Source organism: Panthera onca, chromosome B1 (genome assembly GCF_046562875.1).
Source record: "Panthera onca isolate mPanOnc1 chromosome B1, mPanOnc1 haplotype 2, whole genome shotgun sequence".
NCBI lineage: Eukaryota > Metazoa > Chordata > Mammalia > Carnivora > Felidae > Panthera > Panthera onca.
This window is the reverse complement of record NC_138342.1, coordinates 162,326,818-162,342,427: the sequence shown is the minus strand read 5'-3', so window position 1 is coordinate 162,342,427 and position 15,610 is coordinate 162,326,818.

The following is a 15,610-nucleotide window of genomic DNA, read 5'->3' as shown; positions in this document are numbered from 1 at the left end:
GCACCTTTTGACTGCAGTCAGTCGTATGGTTACTCATGGGGAGGCAGGTACCATTATTGTAAAACAACTGGCTTATGAAAATGCTAATTCTGCATGTCAGGCAGCCATTCGTCCTTGGAAAAATCAGGGTACCTTGGAGGATATATCAGGCTATGTGCTGAGATTGGACCATCTTATATTCAGGGCATTACTTTGGCAGCCGCCTTAAAGGGAATAGACCCCTTACAGGTGCATGCCCAGCTTCAGGGTAAAAACGTAAGAACTAATCCAAGGAAGTTGGGTGGAATAGTGTGTTTCAAATGTGGCTAAGAGGGCCATATGAAGGCCCAATGTCGTAGTAAAGAAATAATTCCAACTACCCCCGGTTTGCCAAGTGGCCCTAACATTAGTAATAAGCTGGCAATTATTTGTCCCAGACGTAGACGGGGGTATCACTGGGTCAATGAATGCCACTCTAAAACTGATTGTAATGGCAAACCTCTTCAGGGAAACTGGAAGCGGGGCCAGCCACAGGCCCCTCAAACAATTGCGCCAATGTTCCCACAGGCACCTTCTCACCCACTGTATTCAACACTGGAGACCTCCCAGGTATTAGCCAACTACACCGCGGTACCCCCGCCAGTGCAGGACTAGATCTTACCCCAGCTCAGTCCGTTTACCTAGAAGGAGGTCAGCCCCCCAAAGCCATCCCCACAGGGATATGGGGGCCTCTACCCAGGAATACTTGGGGGTTATTATTGGGAAGATCCAGCTGGACTCTTAAGAGATTGATGATCTATCCTGGAGTTATTGATGAAGATTACACTGGAGAAATAAAAATTTTGGCCAGCTTAACTATGGGAACTTTTGTGCTTGAGCCCAAGACTCCCATAGCACAATTGATCTTGATACCCCGGATATCCTCCAATAATAAGGCTGTTAAACCTTATTGGGGAAATCAAGGGTTCGGCTCCACAGATCTTTATTGCGCTAAAGTGATCTCTGTAGAAAAGCCCATGCTTACATTGCATATCCAAGGAGTCCCTTTTGAGGGACTAGTGGATACAGGTGCAGATGTCTCAGTTATTGCTCAAAAAAATTGGCCTGTCACATGGCCTACTCAAGTGACTAATATTCCAATTAAACGTGTTGGTTATGCCTCTGCTCCGTTGCAAAGCTCTGATTATTTACATTGGAGACTGCCTGATGGTATGACTGGAACTTTTCAGCCTTTTGTTTTGAATATAGATCTTAATCTCTGGGGCAGGGACATATTAACTGCAATGAATTTGACTCTGGAGACTAAGGCAGTCCCGATTCAAAAACAGACTAATCTTGCTATGCACCTTATGAAGGAAATGGGCTATATCGAGGGGAAAGGCTTAGGGAAGGAGTTGCAGGGGAATCCTGAGCCATATGTCCCCGAGCCTAAAAGAGACCATTTCGGATTGGGTTTTTCCTAGGGCCATTGGAAACTCCCCACACCATGCCTCTCCAGTGGATGACTTCCACTCCAGTGTGGGTTGACCAATGGCCCTTACCTACTGTTAAGAGGGAGGCTGCTGCTCACCTCATAGAGGAACAACTGCAATTAGGTCATTTAGTTCCCTCCACCAGTCCCTGGAACACCCCAATCTTTGTGATTAGAAAAAAGTCAAATAAATGGAGGTTGCTGCAAGATTTGAGAGCAATTAATGCTGTCATGAAGCCCATGGGGGCTTTGCAACCCGGCCTCCCTTCCCCATCGCCCATTCCTTTACAATATCAATTACTAGTTTTGGACTTAAAAGATTGCTTTTTTTTTTACCATTCCATTGGCCCCTGGCGACGGAGAACATTTTGCATTCTCCCTGCCTTCCACTAACTTACAGGAACCTGCTAAGCGGTATCAGTGGAAGGTCTTACCGCAAGGCATGGCTAACAGTCCGACTTTATGTCAAGAATTTGTGGCCAGAGCAATTGCCTCTTTTAGACAGAGTTTTCCCCATGTATATTGTATCCATGATATGGATGACTTACTTTTGGCTGCTGAAACTGAGGAATTATTACAGGAGGCTTTTATTTCTCTTCAAAGATGCCTTAAAGCATATAATTTGATTGTTGCCCCTGAGAAAGTTCAAAGGGAAGCACCTTTTGAATACCTAGGGTATCTCATCTCCAAATCAACTGTCCGACCTCAGAAAGTATCAATTAGAACCGGACATTTGACTGCTTTAAATGATTTTCAGAAATTATTAGGAGATATAAACTGGATTAGAAATACACTAGGGGTCACCACAGAACAATTACTGCCTTTGTTTAATATTCTAAAAGGAGATAGTTCTCCAGCATCCCTGCGAAGTCTCACTCAAGAAGCTAAAGAAGCTATAAGACATATAGAACAGACCATTCAGCAGGCCCAAGTCACTAGAATTGACCCTTCTCAGCCTTTGTATCTAATAATATTAAAACCTCAGGTCATCCCCTTTGCAATTCTGTGGCAATCTCATGGCCCACTTGAATGGCTACATTTAGCCTTACACTCTCTGCATGTCATTAATCCTTTGCTATCTATGGTTTGTCTTCTCATCATTAGAGGAAGATCCCGAGCTGTTCAGCTCTTTGGACACGATCCAGAATTTATTGCATGTGCCTTTCTGACACAGAAGCTGGTGGACGCTGCTTTTGCCTAGTCCATCGAATGGCAACTTGCCTTGGCTAATTTTACAGGTCAAATTAAATTTCATTTACCTTCTGATTCTTTAATACAAGGTTTCAGTCTTATAGATATTTTGCCCTATAATCCTGTTGTTTGTCAGCCGATTGAAGATGCTGCTTCCATTTTTGTGGATGCTAGTAAATTGGGTAAAATTGCAGTGTATTATGTCACTTCCCAACATAAAAATTTGATCACTTTAAATTATACGACTAAATCTGTCCAAAGGGCCGAGCTTTATGCTGTACAGGTAGCCAGAAAAACTTACCCGGAATCTATAAATGTCTATTCTGACAGTCAATACGTTGTCAAAGCCGTGTTGCAGCTTCCCACTGCCTTTATACTGACAGCAGATGAGGAACTTTATCATCTATTTCATGCTATACAAAAACTTCTTAATTTACGGCACAGTCCAATTTATATTTCCCACATTCGAGCTCACACCGACCTGCCTGGTCCCCTAGTTGCTGGGAATCGGATAGCCAATGCAGCAACCCATTTATTGCAAGTTCTGCCCATTACCACTCCTTTGGAAACAGCCAAAAGGAGTCATGATAATTTTCGTCAGAATGTGGCAGCCCTTTGGTGAGAATTCAAAATATCTCGTGAAGCGGCCAGACAAATTGTTAAACAATGCGGCATCTGTCCGCAATTCTTCCCACACCCGGTCTATGCCATTAATCCCCGAGGTCTTCGGCCCAATGATTTGTGGCAAATGGACGTCACCCAATATGTACCTTTTGGGAAATTGCAATATATACATGTGTGTGTAGATACTTGCTCAGGCTATACACATGCTTCAGCCCACTCAGGAGAAGCATTTGTTGATGTTCAAAATCACCTATTTTCTGCCTTTGCAGCAATGGGCAAACCTCATAAAATAAAAACTGACTATGGTAGGGCTTATACTTCTAAATCTTTTACAGAATTTTGCCGCCGACTCCGAATTGAGCATACAAATGGCATTGCTTATAATTCCACAGGACAGGCTATTGTTGAGCGAGCTCATCTGACTCTAAAACAGTATCTGCAAAAACTTAAAGAGGGGGAGATATTAAAGGGAAAGATAAAGTATTCCCCACATGTACATCTCACTCTTGTGTTGTATGTTTTAAATTTTTTAAATGTCAATGAAGCAGGGATGAGTGCTGCAGAGCGTCGCTGGGGAAGGAATCAAGAACCTCTCTTGATGGCAAGATGGAAAGATATGCCGGAAGGCATTTGGCGAGGCCCAGACCCAGTCCTTCGAAAAGGGCAAGGGTATGCTTGTGTTTTTCCACAGGATGAAGAAGCGCCACGCTGGGTCCCGCTTCGGCTCCTCAGAGACATTACGGTTGCGCCGAAAAATGGCCAAATTGACAGTGACGGAGCCCCCCCAGAAGCGACAACGGCGGAGTCATAAGGCGGGTACACCCACCTGGGGACAGATAAAGAACCTGCTGACCCAGGCCACTGATGTAGTGATGGCCTCAGGTAGAGAGGTAACGGCCACACATGTCTTCTTGGCATGCCTGTGCATTTTCACTACAACTGGGGAGTCTGCCCTCTATTGGGCATACATGGTAGGTCCTCCTACAGTACAACCTGTAACATGGAGAGACCTCACACCCAAAGTATACACCAATCTCACCTTTATGGGAGGGGAAGATGCAGGGTTTTTGCCCACTGTGTCTGCCTCTATAAATTGGATGGCACTCTCTGCAGGAGTACCCATCTGCCTGCAAAGGGAGTCTACGCCGTACAAACTTGCTAATGGGTGTTTGGATACAAAACCAGTAGGGCGGTCTATTACTTATACTATGTGGCAAAATGGCAAGCGTCCTTCTGAATGGGTACCCCGCTCCGTTGTTACTTATTGGCAAAAGAGAGAATTATTAGGAGAATGGATGTTTTTTGGACCATGTGATCCCCCTCAGAATCTTCCTATATGTCCCTCAGCTGGTCAAGGCCTTACTGGGGACTCACCTTGGGGTATATGTGCCCAATCCTCTTCATTGAGGATGACTCCTAAAGACATAAACTATACCATTACAGATTATTCCCGAAAGGCCCGGCTAGCTCAGTTGGTAGAGCATGGGACTCCTAATCCCAGGGTCATGGGTCCACCTCCTAGCGAGGTACAGGTACACCACAAGATTATTCCCACAAACCATTTTGCAATCCCCTGAAGGAAGAATTCATTCTGATCTTTGGAAGTTATATGCTACCTTTGGTAAAATATATACTAATGACAGCTTTAGTTTTCCAGAATATTATGTTTCTCCAGTTCTGCAATTGTGTGCCTGTGTTCCTCCACCCTACTATCTGATTGTTGGAAATGGGACCATTACTCCAGTGAAAGAAGATGGTCATCAGTTATACTGGCTGATGTGTCCTGCTTGTGTTTTGACCAATTGTCTACCAGTAGATGGACCCTCTAGAAGTGAAATGAAGGTTTATCTGGTCTTACAACCTCCCTATTGGATGTTGCCAGTAAATGTTACAGGACCTTGGTATCCTAATTATGGGATGCAATTGGCCTTAGAAATCAGTAAACGGCTACGCAGGACCAGACGATTTCTTGGACTCTTAATTGCTGGACTCATAGCAACAGTGACTGTAATTGCCTCTGCAACTGTATCTGTAATATCCTTACATGAAAGTGCCCAAACGGCATCCCATGTAAATGAATTGGCTCATAATGTATCCAAGGTGTTTGCCACTCAAGAACGAATAGACCATAAATTGGAAGCCCAATTAGAGGCACTACAAGAAGCATTGATGTATCTTGGTGATCAGTTTGCTGTTTTGCGTACCAGACTTTAATTTGTCATGATGCATATAAGCATATCTGTGTTACCCCTTTAGAGTATACCAATACAAGTGCGTCATCATTTACAAGGGGTTTGGCATGATGCTAACACTAGCTTAGACCTCTTACAGCTACAAGAAGAGATAAATGCTGTTGCAAGAAGCTCACTCAGTTTCCCTGACCCTGGAGATCTCACTGAAACCATACTGCACCAACTTAATGGGTTTAATCCATTTAATATTCTTCAGCATTCCTTTTGGATCTTTATTGGAATTGTTTCCGTAATATCTGTTATATTTGTCTTGCTGTGTTGTTTCTGGAGATGGGGTCTTACTGGCTTTACCACATACCAAGCCAGGATGCACATGTTGCAATTACAAACAATAGGAGGAAATGTGGGGGGCTGGGCCCTGGTGCCAGGCTGAGACCGGGTCGAGCAATGTTCCCTGTTGACTCAGCCAACCCGGTGGTTCCCCCTCCCATTCATGTGGGAGGCCGGGCCCCGGCGCCAGGCTGAGACCAGGTCGAGCAACGTTCCCTGTTGACTTAGCCAACCTGGTGGTTCCCTCTCCCATTCCCCCACTTTCAAGGGCATACAAAAGCCTGTCAAGGCTGAGAAAGTTAATTCCTGAAGCCTGTGGTCTGCAGGTGTTGGCAATAATGCTACCTCCCTTTTTCTACCCCGAGTCAGATAGAAACAAACATGGGAATTGTGTTTTGCTAGCAATCTTATCAACAAGGTCTTGTTGTGACCTGTCTAGAAAATTCACAAGAAACACAGAACTAAATGTTTTAGTTGGCAGTGATTATATGAAACCTGATTATTCTTAGAATGACCTGATCCATAAGAGTCTTATATTATAAAAGATTGTGTACAGCAACAATAAAGCCGTCACTTGGGCCATCAGCCCAGGGGACCCTCCTGTTCCCAAACTTTCTCTTCTCTCTTTTTTCTTGCACTCCCCTACCCTCAGGACTCTGACTTCGGTGTTTGTAGCGCTGGTCGCGACACATATTCAGTCTTGAATTTTCTGGATCCAAGGGTTTAGACCTATGGTACTTGTGGGTCAGTGAACCTTTCAGGCTCTACCATAAAACCTTATTAGAGCTCCTTACTTTAAATTAAAGTTCAAATTTTCTTGACCTGGCATCCAACGATACCCATTGCCTGACCCCTTAGCTCCTCACCTTTCTAGCTGTGCAGTGTTCTACAATCACCTTGGATTTCTTTCACGTCCCATTTCATGTTCTTCCTGGTTTGATAGTTACTAACACATTTATCTGATCTTTTCTGTTAGATTATAAGCTTCTTGAAGAATTCATACCCAACTCTGCATTTTCCCTTATCAGAATGTGTCCAGTATCTGGTGCCCAAGAAGTGTTTGTTAAACAAGTGGTCTCTCAGAGTGTCATGGTAGACCCCACATGTTTATAACCAGGGTCTCGATGCCTGGTAGGTGTTCATATTGGCCTCTGTTGCAACACTGCAGGCATCACCCCTGTTTTCCTTTGCCCTAAGGAACATAGTGGCCACACACCCCAGTAAGATCTGCCTTGCATCTTTCTTATTTACTAAGAGGAAGTCTGTGAAACATCATTGTGCCCCGGAATTTCCTCTCCTAAGACAAAGATTTGTAGTTTCAACATCCTGGGTTCTGTAATTAGCTTTCCTGTGAATTATGGTCGTGTGCAACAAGGATTCTGCTCTTAGACTGGGTATTAGAGCTTTTTGGAAATGGAACAAGGGGTATTCAGAAAAGAAAGAAAAACATTCACAATTTAAAATTTTAAGATATAATTTATATGTTTAATGGTGGCAATTTCAGATATAATGAGTCTCAATTTCAAAATAATAAAGTCCAAAATCTGAATTGTCAAAAACAATCAACCCAAATAGTGCTGGTACACTGAGACTATTCCTGTAAAGCTCATTAATCCCTTCTTTGTAAATTCAATGGGACTTTTTCTTCCTTTCTAATGTTTATTTATTTATTTTGAGAGAGAGAGAGCTAGCAGGAGAGTGGAAGAAAGGAAGGGAGACAAAATTTTAAGCAGGCTCTGCACCATCAGTATGGAGCCTGAGGTGGGGTTCGAGATCGTGACCTAAGCTGAAACAAGAGTAGGTTGCTTAACTGACTGAGCCACCCAGGCACCCCTCATTCCTTTCTGATGAACAATGGAGCAATCTGACATTTTGCCACCCTTTTCTTCCTCTTCCTCTTCCTCTTTCTCTTCCCCTTTCCCTTCTTCCTCTCCCCCCCTTCCTCCTCCTCCTCCTTGCCTCCTCTTCCTTTTTCTCCTCCTCCTCCTTCTTCTTCTTTTCTCTTTCTTTTTTTTTTTTTAAACTCTCTTCTCTCCTTGATATTTGCTATGGCGTCCATTCCTTCTTGTTCGATTGTACCTAAAAATAATAAGAAAGAAAAGAAGTTAATACTCACTGATTTTTCTTGTGTGCCAAGTCTTATGGTAAGCATCTTCCATGGGTTATCTCATTTAATCCTCACAATAGCGCTGTGAGTTGGTACTATTATTCCCATAATTCAATTCAACAAACTGAAGCTTATAAAACTTAAGTAAAAGCCTAAGGTCATACTTTTTGTAAACGGTAGAGTCAAGGCTGGAGCACAGACAGCCTGACTTTAAAGTTACTGATGCTAGGGGAGGTGGAGGGAAAAAAATGAAAAATAAATAAATGATAGGGGAGGTGTGGTTGGCTCAGTTGGTTAAGCATTTAACTCTTGATTTTGGCTCAGGTCACAATCTCATGGTTTGTGGGATCAAGTGCTGCATCAGGCTCTGCTCTAACAGTGCAGAGCCTGCTTGGAATTCTCTCTCTTTCCTCTATCTCTGCCTCTCCCCATGCTGGTGTGCTCTCTTTCCAAAAATAAATTTCAAAGATAAACCTTTAAAATAATAAAATAAGGTAAGATAAGATAAAATAAAATAAAATAAAATAAAATAAAATAAAATAAAATAAACTCACCACTCTGGGTAATTTCATCCATTCAAAGACTTTGAGTATCATCTCTACATTGATGATTTTCAACATTTTGTTTCCAGTTGGATCTCTTCTGTCATCTACTAGATGTCTTCACTTTAATGTTCTATAGAAGCTTCATATGAAATATCTTAACACATCAAATATATCCTAGATACCTTTCATTAAGGTGGGGGAAAAGGCTTTTAAATCCTCCAGCAACTAGCTCAAGGTCTTGAGCAGAGAGCCCACTACCTAATGACAGATCCAAGCTGTACTTGTCAATTTATTCTCTTGTAATAAGAACAAAGCTCATCTTGTTCATCTATTCCATATCTAGGTGAATGGTATCCCTCAGAACCAGCCATATAATGTTAGGGGCAAGTGAAGGATGAAAAGGTAAGGACCATTGTTCAAAATTATTCAGAATTTCAAGATGCTGACAGTAGATGTTAAGCCAATCATTAAGCCTTTTTATATGCAAGACCTTATGTGACTGCACAGGTTGAATGCACATGAAGCTGGCCCTGGTACTTCTGTGGCCGCAGTTGACCAGCTGGAGACCTGGAAGTCATCTATTACATCCAAAAGAACATCAGTCTTGCCAGTCCTACTGCCTTAATATTTCTCATGTTTCCCTTTATCACCAATCCTGCTGCCATCATTTTTGATTCCTTACTATTTAGTATTAGAATATTATAGCATAATCGCTAATGGTCTCTCTGCCTCAAATCTAATCCCATAAGACTTTCCTATCATTTGAGACTTGAATTACTTTTATAACCTCTAAATTCATTGCGTTGTTTTTATCATGACCCCACCATAATATTCTACAGATACAATATTTATTTCCAACTACTACCTAAATCATTTAAATATTTATTTGTTATGGGAATCACTTCACTTAAATATTATTCAAATATGCAAATATGATAAAGTCATTTTTCTGCCAAAAATATTTCCCTTGGTTTTCAAGATTAATCGAAACTACTTCATTGCATGGTCTTTGAAAATGATGATGGTTTAGCTTCACCAACCTATCACCCTTATTTTTTTATGCTTCAGCCATATTGAACTATATGTACTGCCTCAAATAGACCATGCTTATGTCACTGTTCTTTGTACACTCTTCTTTGTACTCTTTTTCTGAAATTTCCAAACTTTCTTTCATTTGCATAAATATTAGTTACCCTTTAAAACTCATCTCACCCCAATGTTTATAGCAGAACTATTGACAATAGCCAAAGTATGGAAAGAATCCAAATGTCCATTGACTGATGGATGGATAAAGAAGATGTGGTATATATATACAATGGAATATTATTCAGCAATCAGAGAATGAATTTTGCCATTAGCAACAACGTGGATGGACCTAGTGTATTATGCTGAGCAAAAAAAGTTAAAGAAAGACAAATATCATATGATTTCACTCATATGTGGAATCTAAGAAACAAAACAGATGAACATGGAATAAGGGAAGCAAAAATAAGATAAAAACAGAGAGGGAGAGAAACCATAAGAGAATCTTAAATACAGAGAACAAACTGAGGGTTGCTGACAGAGTGTTGGGTAGGGGGATGGGCTAGGTGGGCAATGGGCATTGGGGAGGGCACTTGTTGGGATGAGCACTGGGCATTGCATGTAGGTTATCAATCACCGTATTCTATTCCTGAAATCATTACTACACTATATGTTAACTAACTTAGATTTAAATGAAACATGAATTTAAAAAATTAAAAAATAAAACTCATCTCACATATTACCTTATCTTAAAAAGTTTATTCTTACCACAACTCCTTTTAGAATTATCTCCTTTCCCTATTTAGCCCATTCTCCTTCTGCTGTCCACTAGTCTGGGTTATGGACTATAGCTGTCTGCTCTTATACTCTCCATTTATTTTTATATAGCTTCCATCCCATTGTGTTGAATTAATTCATTTGTCTATTTCCTCACTAGTGAGCTTCAAGTAAAGTTGGTTTCCTTAACCTTTCCATCTCTACTATCTAGTTTAGGGACTAGCATACCACGTTTGCCTATTAAATTGTTATCTAATAGATGAGTAATTAGGGTAGAAATTTTGATGCTTTTAGGGTTAGGTCTAACACCATTAATAAAATAATGCTTGAGTCAATATAGCATTTATGTATTTCTTCTCTTAGTAGCCAATATTTTAAATGTGTTGCTAAGTGCTATGATGTAAGAATGAAAAAGTCATGGATCCTATCTATAGACAACTGATAAACTAGCAGCTGAAATAAGACAGAGAGAGAGAGAGGGAGGGAGGGAGGGAGAGAGGGAGAGAATAACTATATAAGAGCAAAAGTGTCATGTTCTAAAAGAGAGTTTTTAAAATCTATGGGAATAGAGTTGAAAGAAACTCCCCTACAAGTTAATCCTTCAGTCTGGGTTTGGGCAATGGCCTATAATAGTGGTTCTCAAACAGAAATGGATATGTGGGAGGTGGTTGTATCAGCATGGTCACTGGCTCTCTTCCCAGAGTTCACAAGGTTTTGATCTTCTTTGGAAAATTAGAGGGTCTGGTATGTACATTCTTCAAAAGACATTCTCTTCAAAAGACAGGTTATTCTGCGATTGTCCTTTCCTCACCCATCTTGCCTCCAACATTTTTGAAAATCAGCACAAAATAAGAAAAAGAGTTCCTATTCTGATTCGTTGGCAGGGTTATAGATAGAAAACAATGGCATTCATTTTGTAAACTTGTATATATAAATATATAAAAATATTTATTACATCAAAATCATTGTCTTTGTGATTTAGAAGAAATATAGTTGCTATTTCTACTATTGAACACATGTTGACTTTATGTTGTATACAATTTCTTTAGATTAACCTAGACTATCATTTACTTTTTTTCATGGATGAATTTGCAGGTCACATATATGGTTTAATCAAAGAGTTGGAAGACACCTTAAGAAGGATCTACTTATCTCTGATCTTTTAGATGTGTATGAATAGTCCAGAGAGATTAACTGAAATATCTAAGGCTACATGGCAATTTTCTTTTTCATAGAGTTTATTTTTTTAAAGCAGTTTGTCACAGCAAAATGGGAGTACAGAGAGTTTACATTTATCTCCTGCCCCCATAAGCATAGCTTTCTACACCACAGTGGTACACATGTTAAAATCAATGAATCTACACTGACACATCATTATCATCCAAAGTCCATAATTTTTATTAGGTTCACTCATGATGTGTATATTCTATGGGTTTTAGCAAATGTGTAATGATATGTACCCACTATTGTAGTATCACACAGAATAATTTCACTGCATTAAAAACCTTCTGTGTTTTGCTTGCTCATCTATCCCTCTTCCCTAACCCCTGAAAATCAGTGATTCTTTTACTGTCCACGCCTTTGCCTTTTCCAGAATGTCATTTAACTAGAATCATACAGTATGTAGCCTTTCCAGATTGACTTATTTAGTTAGCAATATGCATGGTAGGTTCCTCCTTTTGTGCTTGATTCTTTCTTTATTTATTTAAAAATACTTTCTTTTTTTTAATGTTTATTTTTGAGAGGGTGAGTAGGGAAGGGGCAGAGAGAGGGAGACAGAGGATCTGAGGTGGGCTCTGCACTGACAGCAAAGAGCCCGATGTGGGGCTTGAACTCACACACCGTGAGATCGTGACCTGAGCTGAAGTTGTACACTTAACTGACTGAGCCACCCGGGCACCCGTGCTTGGTTTCTTTAAAGTGCTGAACAATATTCCATTGCTACAGTGTACCTCAGCTTCTTTATCCATTCACCTACTGAAGGATGTCACGGTTGCTTCCAAATTTTGACAATTAGGAATAAAGGTGTTTAAACATCCACGTGCAGGTTTTTGTGTAGACATAAGTTTGATTTTCCTTCCCTCAAATTATAGATCCCAGTGCTAAACAAATGTAATGACTCTTGATGGCATGGACCATATATATCTTTTGTGTCCTCTTTCAAGCTGTTTACTTTCTGTGATGAAGGTGTAAGATTTACCAGTTTTATCAGCCATCTGACTTAAATTTTCTCTTTGGGGTATTTTTGGTCCATCATAAAACCAAACCTCAAAACTAACACAAGGCTAATTTTCTATCAAAATGCATTTACGCTACCTTGTATAATAGGTGACTTTTTAGAGACTTAGATCTTATAAGCTGTATAAATCTGGATGTATATTCCTATTTCCTCCAAATACTTCTGGTAAATTGTCCAGTCCATACCTACTGATGTTGCCAGCAGGTGAGTACATTCTATCAACAAGAGAAAATAGTTTCCATCATTTGAATAGTAAATAATAATCACATTTCAAACACTAGATATACAAACAAATCCTTTAGAAAATTGGCTCACACCTTCTCTGAATAGAGCACATTCACCACCACATTTTTGCTTTTCAGTCTGATTTTAACCTGTAAATAGTTAAAAATGTTGTAATGGTTCACAATGTACATTTCTGATAACCAACTGTGGTTTCCTGCCTCAAGTTCTGCTTTCTTCAGAAAAAAAAGTTAGCATTTTATAATCCACCAACCCTACTTTATTTCATACATTTTTGACTATCTCAGTGTCAAAGCTTTCCTCCCAATAGGTAATGTCTAAAGCACACAGCTCATGGACCAAACATTATCCAAGCCCATGTGTACTTTGAGTTTCAATTCTGGGATAAATGTAATTAGGAATACCATATAATGTATAGTGCTTTTTATAATGGCATCTTAATGTTCACATTTTGCGTAAGAGGTGAGTTCCTAGGGTAGTATATAATGAAAATGAATATACAACTTTCTTGTAACAATCTGGTGCATGACATTTTAACCTTTGTTTTTAGAAGAGGCTTTCATTCTGTTTTTGTTTGTTTTACACAACTGTTTCTTTTTTTAAAATTATAGACATTTCTAATACTAGGTACATATCCTTTCTATCTTCAAAATAGTTATAAAGGTCTGAAGTAGAAGGCTGATCCAATTGGCAATGCATTTTACCCTATGTTGGACTATCTACACCATTCCAACTTTCTTGTCTATTATGTTGACTGCAACTTCCAAGTCAGTGTAAATGGACTCAGCTCTGTAGACATAAGCAAATGATCCTTTACCAAGCAGAGATTTCTAACTTTCATATTTCCCTTCTTCTCTCCCATGTAGGACACCATATTTTCAGGCACTGGCTCTGCTCCCTTTTGGCTCAGTTCCCATTAGGTTAAGTTTCCATGGCTACAGTTCTTATGGCAAAAGCACAGCCACCATAAGGTCTCCAGGATACTGCATCAGAAATATGCCTCTGAGCTCCCATTTTGGAAAGCCTGGGCTGGTTGACCCAATAACAGTAATGGGAACAGAAATACCACCCTACCTCCACTTTTTTCTTGTTACTGCAACACAATAAAACATCATGCATGAGTTGGAAATTTTAGGGAGAGCCCTGTGCAGTCAAGTATCCAATACTTCTATTGCAAAGGTCAAAAGAAGAAGAATTCCCGTGTACGCACATTTTTTCCTTTAGTGGAATTTGTACTCCCAGTAGCGGGTTGACATATTCTGGAGGTGGTTTGCCTGGGTTTAATTTTTTACTGTGCCATATGCTAGCTGTGTGGCTTTTGAAAGCTACTGAACTCCATTGGGTCTCAGTTTCCTTAAAAGTAGCTAGTACTTATCTCATCAGCCTATTGAAATGATTAAGTGAATTGATATAGGTAAGCTCCAAATAAGAGTTTTCTATATTGTCAAAGGCATTGGAGAGGGATTCATGCATTGTATGGGCCATTGTATCTCAGAGTTGGCAAGAACCTTAAGGACAACCAAGTTCGTGTTTATGTGTCAAATTTTTAGCCTGTCTGAACTTCTAATTTTTAAATTGTTTATTGTATATAAAACAATTCTTTGGAAATAAGCAAATTCCTATCTTTAGCTCATGACTCACCATAAGAACTGTATATCTCAGTGTACCATGTCTCACAGAAGGGTATGAGGATTCCAGAGTGCTGTGAATTGAGTAGCATTCTCTATAATGTGTAATATTACATTTAATATATTGGAGTGAGAAAAATAAGATATGAATTATATGTTAGGAACCTCAACCATTTACCATACAAAAGTTAAGTACAGAAGGAAGGGTGTAAGATATACTTACTTTTCTGAACACTTGAAATGAAAAATATACATAATTTTAAGCTATATTTTCCTCACTTATGGAAAGCAACATGTAGGGAATATACCACTATACACTTCTGATTTTACTATGACATAGGCTAGGATGGAAGTATTAGTCATTCTATTCAAAGAAAACCCATGTTACTAAGAATTCACTGCATCTAGTTAAAACCTTCTCTTATGGTGGTAGACCACCTTCATCCTCCAGTGACTCAATGACCCTTCCTCCATGGTGGAGCCAAGGCCACATGGCATGCATGCAAGAATAACATGACTTCTTTAAAAACATATCCAGTATTTTGTTGTACATCCTCCAGTCCAGAGATGAGTGAGTTCGAAGAAAACCAGGAATCATGGTTTCCATTATTTGAACAGATATAAGAGAATACACTCAGACGAACAAGTGTCCGCACTCTTTGTGGAGAACTTGAAGCCCAGTTTCAGTCTATCACCTACCTAACAACAGCGCCATGTCAGGAACAATGCCGTTTTTGTTGTTGTTTTGTTGTGTTTTGTTTTTGTTTTTGTTTTTGTTTTAAGTATTTACTTATTTTGGAGGGAGAGCACAAGCAGGGAGGGTCAGAGAGACAGGGACAGAGGATCTGAAGCAGGCTCTGAGCTAATAGGTTGACAGCAGAGAGCCCAATGTGGGGCTCAAACCTACAAACTGCAAGATCATGACCTGAACGAAAGTCGGACACTCAATCAACTCAGCCACCCAGGTGCGCCATACATGATGTTCTTAAAGAGAAAATGTGCACACAGAGTGTGGCTGAAAGCATCAAAGATGTTTTGCATGTCAAGATGATTGATTACTAATTAGATAAAACCAATTATGGAGAAGAAACTCTTGATATGTAGCCTTGTGGCATGTAGCTGTGGAGCCAGATTGATCCATGTAGCAGACAGGACAGAAAAACATCTTAACTTGGAGTCAATAAATGATTCTTAGTATTTACTTATATTCTAGTAGTACTTTATAGTTTCCTAAGATTTGAGCACTATATTTCATTCAACA